Genomic DNA, 5,229 nt, shown 5'->3' on the forward strand with positions numbered 1-5,229 from the left:
ACATGTGGCCTCAGCAGGGCAGAGCAGATGGGCAGGAGAAACTCTCTTGACCTACTAGCTGCAGCCATTCTAATCCACCTCAGGATGCCCTCGGCCTTCTTGGTGACAAGGGCACACTGCTGGCTCCTGGGCATCCTTTTGTCCAGCGGGACTGCTCGTTTCTGCAGCGAAGCCATGGTTTTCTAAGCAGCCGCAGCATCACAGCTGCGTTCCCCCGGGAGGCTGCAGCAGGCAGCTCCAGCGCAAGCATTCACCAGGCAGTCACCGCCCTCTAGAGCTGGCCTGGGTTTGCTGCAAGCGAGTTAACCTGACCGCACTGAGCACTTCTGCGCAGCAGGAGAAAGCCAGATCCACGTACAGGAACGAATTGTTGATCACTGATTGCCAGCTCCTCCATCACTGCTTCCCTCCTGCCTTGAGGAGGTGCAGCACTTTTCATCCTATACTGTGAGGGTGGTGGAACACAGGAACAGGTTGCCCAAGGAGAAATGCTTGAAGCATCTCGTATGGGAGGAGATTGGCCCTGTACCTCCACAAGGGCAGAAGAACTGGGTTTATGCCTACTTGACAATTAGACTTGGAAGGCAGGAGCAAGAACCCAGTGGAGTTTCTTACATAACCTCATATATACTTTGGTTATGTGCAGCTTCGAGACAAAGCTAAACTGGTGCTGGACCACGCTGCTGCCCTCAAAAGAGGTTTGTCAGCAGAGGAACAATAATGTTCTGCTTCTGAAAATGAAGTGCTGGGCTTTATGGTCAGCTTTAGGTTTGAATGCTTTTCATGTTGGGTTGGGGTTTTTTTTGTTTCCACTTTGATATTTGAGCTCCTTCCCTCAAAGCCAACCCTTTGAGTGTGCACATGGCTCTCCAGGCAATGGTCATGGGAGGACATAGACAAAGCCGAGACAAAAAATGATGCTGACAGCATCTGAAAGTGGTTTGCAATCTCTCAGCCCCATTAGTACAGTGATTTAAGTACTGTGGATGGCTTTTTCTGAGGTTCTTTTCAGGAATTCCTTACAGGGATTTCACTGGGCATCCAAAAGATATTTAAAACCACTCTACCAGTGGAAATGAACAGAGCAGAGAATACTGACTAAGCACTCCAGGGTCTATCTTGCAGCCTCAAGTCAAGCACATTGCCACCAAGCACAACTCCAGTGACCAAACAGGAGAGGAACTGGAACCAGGCTGCTGAACTGCTTCAATGCACAGGATTTCAATGGGCCAACATTAATAGGATGACTTTCAACAAGACCAAGTCCTGAACTTGGGTCACAATAATCTCAAGCAACTCTACAGGCTTGGGGCAGTGTGGCTGGAGAGTTGCTGGCAGAAAGGGATCTGGGGGCTGTAATAAACAGGAGCTGAATATGAGCCAGCAGTGTGCCCAAGAATGCCAATGGCATCCTGGCTGGGATTAAAAATGCTGTGTCCAGCAGGAGCAGGGAGGTGATTGTCCTCTTGGACTGGGCTCTGGTGAGGCCACACTTTGAGTGTTGTATTCAGTTTTGGGCACCACAATACAATAGAGATATGGAGGTGCTGGAGTGGGTCCAGAGGAGGGCAAGGAAGCTGTGAAGGGCCTGGAGAATCTCCTTCTCTGGGGACATTCAAAACCCACCTGGGTGTGTTTCTGTGTGACCTGTCCTAGGTGATCCTGCTGAGAAGCTGGACTGGATGATTTCTCAAGGTCCTTTCCACCCCCTAATGTTCTGTGATTCTGTGACTGGCTTTTTTTTCTAAACCCCACAACAATATTAGAAGTAATAACAGTACACTGGAAATAACACAATGGATATTTTGAACATCCCTCAAAAAAACAAAAAAAAACCCCAAAAAAATTGGCCCCTGAGGCTGCTGCTAAAAAAGAAACAGATCCTGCACACTGCCACAGGTAGCTTAGCTCTGCTCACCTGATGGGGCAGAAACCCTGCCTTCAGTGGTGATGTGCCACAAGGCTGGGAGATGCCAGAATCACAGAATTTTAGAGGTTGGAAGGGACTTCCCACCCAGTCCAACCCCACTGCCAAAAGCAGGATCCCCTAGGGCAGTCCACACAAGAATGCATCCAGGTGGATTTGGAAAGTCTCCAGAGAAGGAGACTCTACAATCTCTTTGGGCAGCCTGCTCCAGGGCTCTGTCACCCTCACTCTAAAGTTTCTCCTCATGTTGAGGTGAAACCTTCTCTGTTCCAGTTTGTATCCATTGCCCCTTGGCTTATTCCTGCTGACCACCCAAAAGAGATTGGCTCCCTCCACTTGACACCCACCCCTCAGGTATTTACAGACATTGATCAGATCCCTTCTCAGCTTTCTCCAGACTAAACAGCCCCAGGGCTCTCAGTCTGTCTTCGTAGGGGAGATGCTCAAGTCCCCCAGTCATCCTCATGGCTCTCTGCTGGACTCTCTCCAGCAGGTCCCTGTCTCTCTTGAACTGGGGAGCCCCAAAGTGAACACAGAATTCCAGGTGTGGTCTCACCAGGGCAGAGCAGAGGAGGAGAAGAACCTCCCCAGACCTGCTGGCCACACTTCTCTGGATTCAGCCCAGGCTGCTGAGCAGTATGAGACTGGTTGCACACAGATATTACTGGGCACAGAGCAATGCCACTGATGTGGGTTTTGATCCTACAAAATGCCCAGAGACCTGCACTGCTGACAGGAGCAGGGAGTGTCTGTCTCACCTAGAGATTCATCTGTTTCTCATCAGAACAAACAAAGAAACAACATCCAGAAAACACCACCAGCTACCAGGCTGTCCTCACCTTCCCATCCCAGATGTGGGTCTAGGTGGAACAACTGCTTTCAAGTCCATAGCCCTGACAACAGAGAGAGCTGTCATTGCACTGAAGTCAGTGGAGCTCTCTGCAATTGACTCCAGTAGAAATGGAACCAGATTCTGGCTGCACAGACTGACCAAAGAGAAGAATCAGACACATCTGCCCCTGCTGACTGCAGAGGGGGTTGGACAGGATGACCTGCAGAGGTCCCTTCCAACCCAGACCACTCTATGATCTTCTTCAAGGCATTCATCATGCACGGCCACTACCTGGAGCACCTCAGTCCTGCCCTTCTTTCATCCCTTCTTACCACCTGGTCCTGCAAGTTCCTCAGACCAAAGGCTGTCTTTTATTATTCAGTGATTTCTCCCTCACCTTCTCTCCATCTCAGTCAGGTCACTCATTCTGCTGCCACACAAATAGTTCAATGTCACCAGCATCAGCCCCAGGAAGCAGCCAGGGGTAATGGACATCAATTAGCATTGAAGTGCAAACCTTTGCCTGTTGTCTGCACAGGCTGTCGAGGCTTCAGGCTGTTGTCAGGTTCTTCTTGGTGATGTCAAGGGGCAATGGGTGGAAGTTGAGGCATAGAAAGTTCCATGAGAAAGAGTTTTTCACTGTGAGGGTGACACTGGAACAGGCTGCCCAGGGGGGTTGTGGAGTCTCCTTCTCTGAAGATATTCAAGACCTGCCTGGATGTGCTGCAGGTGATCTGGTATAGGTGATCCTACTCTGGCAGGGATGTTGGACTGGATGAGCTTTCAAGGTCCCTTCCAGCCTCTAACCTTCTGTGATTCTATGTGATTCTGTGACTCAGGCAGCTGAGCATACCAACCAGAGACTCTCCAGGTTGGTTTCTGGGGGCTATGAGAACCATCCAGCAGCAGAAAAAGGAGTTCAAGCTAAGCATACATGGTTAGAAAGCAGAGAAACCTCAAGCCAGAGCTGACAGTGACTGATGACTATAGGTGCTGTGAATATTTGCTGCTCCTCATGCTGCCCAAATGACAGGGTTTTGAAATGGTGTTATTAAAGCACCACAGGAGTGCAAAGATCTGTGTAAACTGAGAGGATAATCACCATGCAAGTGCAGCTGTGTTGGAATTCTGCTATTTGGTATCCCTCTGATTTCTCACATGACTCTGATAGACTGAAAAAAAACCCCAGATTGTGTTTTTATGCTCTGGATGCATAGCAATTGCTTTGCCTGCAGTAGACAATGATTTGTTAAGTGACTTTTCTTATTCCCAAACCACTTGAAACTTTGCAGATTGGTTTCCATGAATTGGAAGTGGTTTAGAAACAACCTTGGCTAATGGACTGGCTCTGCTATGGGGCCCTTGCTGCCACGAGAGCTAGCTAGGGGGAGAGAGTGATTCCTAAATGACTCCCCCTAGTTTAAGAAAGTTGTTGAGGTGCTTGAATGTGTTTAGAAAAGGGCACCAAGGCTGGGGAGGGGCCTGGAGCACAGCCCTCTGAGGAGAGGCTGAGGGAGCTGGGGGTGTGCAGCCTGCAGAAGAGGAGGCTCAGGGGTGACCTCATTGCTGCCTACAACTACCCAAAGGGAGGCTGTAGCCAGGTGGGGTTGGTCTCTTCTGCCAGGCAACCAGCAACAGAACAAGGGGACACAGTCTCAAGTTGTGCCAGGGAAGGTCTAGGCTGGATGCTAGGAGGAAGTTGTTGTCAGAGAGAGTGATTGGCATTGGAATGGGCTGCCCAGGGAGGTGGTGGAGTCACTCTCCCTGAAGGTGTTCAAGCAAATCCTAGCTAAGGCACTTAGTGCCATGGTCTGGTTGATTGGCTAGGGCTGGTTGCTAGGTTGGACTGGATGATCTTGGAGGTCTCTTCCAACCTGGTTGATTCTGTGATTCTATGAAAACATCTCTGAGTTATCAGGACTGTTTCTGGCACACCTCTGAAACTCAGCGAAACTCAGCTTATCCTTGCTACGGTGAAGAAAATGAACTCTATCACAGTCCACACATGGCCAAAATCCTACAGCCCAGTGCCAGAGAACAGTCTGGGCTAGGGAAGGACTCGTCCCTGGGTGGGCTTGAACCACCAACCTTTCGGTTAACAGCCGAACGCGCTGACCCATTGCGCCACAGAGACTCCACAGCTCCAGCTCTCTGCACAGTAAAGCATTTTCCTTCCCAAAATGCAGTCACCTTCCTAAAAACATTGATTTCAAGTAGCAGAAATATACACCCAAAACCAACTCCCAGCAAAACCTGGAGCAGAAATATAATTCAAGGTGGCCTTTTGCAAGACAAGAACAATGGTTTGAGAAACAAGAAACCTCAGAAAGGCAGAATCACAGAAAGGATCTGGTTGAAAGAGACCTCTAAGATCATCTTGAGTCCAAGCCTCGACCCAGCACTCAAGGGTCAACACCAAACCACGTCCCTAAGCACCAGGTCCACTCACTGCCTTTATTAATCATAGAAT

At 49.5% G+C, this 5,229-nt stretch overlaps 1 non-coding gene across 1 annotated transcript; it reads right to left on the reverse strand.

The window, feature by feature from the left end:
- Window positions 1-4,819: 4,819 nt before the first annotated feature.
- TRNAN-GUU (transfer RNA asparagine (anticodon GUU)) lies at window positions 4,820-4,893 on the reverse strand. Its single transcript has one exon. It is a non-coding gene; the product is annotated as a tRNA-Asn (tRNA).
- Window positions 4,894-5,229: the final 336 nt, after the last annotated feature.

Source organism: Pogoniulus pusillus, chromosome 13 (assembly GCF_015220805.1).
Source record: "Pogoniulus pusillus isolate bPogPus1 chromosome 13, bPogPus1.pri, whole genome shotgun sequence".
In the NCBI taxonomy this organism is placed as follows: domain Eukaryota; kingdom Metazoa; phylum Chordata; class Aves; order Piciformes; family Lybiidae; genus Pogoniulus; species Pogoniulus pusillus.